We start from the raw sequence: 2071 nt of genomic DNA on the forward strand, positions 1-2071 counted from the left end.
AACTTAGTACATGTGTGAATACATAGACAAACAGAGTGTCCGTAGTATGCCTCTACTTGACTAGCTCGTTAATCAAAGATGGTTAAGTTTTCTAGCCGTAGACATGTGTTGTCATTTGATGAATGGGATCACATCATTAGAGAATGATGTGATGGACAAGACCCATCTGTTAGCTTAACATAATGATCGTTTGATCTTATTGCTATTGCTTTCTTCATGACTTATACATGTTCCTCTAACTATGAGATTATGCAACTCCCGAATACCGGAGGAACACCTTGTGTGCTATCAAATGTCACAACGTAACTGGGTGATTATAAAGGATCTCTACAGGTGTCTCCGAAGGTGTTTGTTGGGCTGGCATAGATCAAGATTAGGATTTGTCACTCCGTGTATCGGAGAGGTATCTCTGGGCCCTCTCGGTAATGCACATCACTATAAGCCTTGCAAGCAATGTGACCAATGAGTTAGTTGTGGGATGATGCATTACGGAATGAGTAAAGAGACTTGCCGGTAATGAGATTGAACTAGGTATGACAAAGGGAACAACGTATGTTGTTATGCGGTTTGACCGATAAAGATCTTCGTAGAATATGTAGGAGCCAATAGGAGCATCCAGGTTCCGCTATTGGTTATTGACCAGAGATGTGTCTCGGTCATGTCTACATAGTTCTCGAACCCGTAGGGTCCGCACGCTTAACGTTCGATGACGATTTGTATTATGAGTTTATGTGATTTGATGACCGAAGGTTGTTCGGAGTCCCAGATGAGATCACAGACATGACGAGGAGTCTCAAAATGGTCGAGACATAAAGATTGATATATTGGACGATGTTATTCGGACACCAGGTGATTTTCGAAAGGTAACGGATAATTATCGGAGTGCCGGAGGGTTATCGGAACCCCCCGGGGGAACTAATGGGCCTTGATGGGCCTTAGTGGGGAGAGAAGAAGGGCCACAAGGGGCTGGCTGTGTGCCCCCTTGAGTCTGAATTGGACTAGGGGAAGGGGGCGGCGCCCCCCTTTCCTTCCCTTCCCCCTCTCCCTTCCTTCTTGCCCCTTTCCTCCAGGTGGAATCCTACTAGGACTTGGAGTCCTAGTAGGACTCCCTCCTCCTGGCGCGCCCTACAGGGACCGGCCGGCCCCCCTCCCCTCCTTTATATACGGGGGCAGGGGGCACCCTAAAATACACAAGTTTCGCTTAGCCGTGTGCGGTGCCCCCTCCACAGTTACACACCTCAGTCATATCGTCGTAGTGCTTAGGCGAAGCCCTGCACCGGTAACTTCATCGTCACCGTCGACATGCCGTCGTGCTGACGGAACTCTCCCTCGCCCTCAACTGGATCAAGAAGATCGAGGTACGTCATCGAGCTGAACGTGTGCTGAACACAGAGGTGCCGTACGTTCGGTACTTGGATCGGTTGGATCGCAAAGACGTTCGACTACATCAACCGCGTTACTAAACGCTTCCGCTTTCGGTCTACGAGGGTACGTGGACACACTCTCCCCGCTCGTAGCTATGCATCTCCTAGATAGATCTTGCGTGATCGTAGGTAAATTTGTGAAATACTGCGTTCTCCAACAAAAACTGTCCCTCGTTTTCTCTGTTTTTCGCACACTCAACATTGTGTGGGCATTTTGAAAATAGCATATCTTTTTGACTGTGCATCGTATGAAGATGTGCTATGCATGAATGTTGATCAGTATGATGTTAACTGGCTGGTAGTTCCATTTTTGACCATGAATAAAACTTCCAACATGATGTTATCCTTGTTTGAAAAAGGGCGTGTTAATATAAATGCTCTGCCTCTGAAACTTGCAGTTTCTTATATGAAACTGAAACTTGCAGTTTCTTCTCTAAGAATCACATTGTCTGCACCTTTATATGAAACTACATTTTTAAAGTGCTAAAAATAGATGTCTAGAATTCAGAAAATACTTCATATGCTCAATACTGCAAATCTGAAATTCAAAAGACATTCATATCTGAAAGTACTCTCAAAATACACAACAGAAAACACAATTCACAACCTGCAAATACTGATAACCCTAAGCTCCACCTTAGACTATT

This window comes from Triticum aestivum, chromosome 1D, assembly GCF_018294505.1.
Source record: "Triticum aestivum cultivar Chinese Spring chromosome 1D, IWGSC CS RefSeq v2.1, whole genome shotgun sequence".
NCBI lineage: Eukaryota > Viridiplantae > Streptophyta > Magnoliopsida > Poales > Poaceae > Triticum > Triticum aestivum.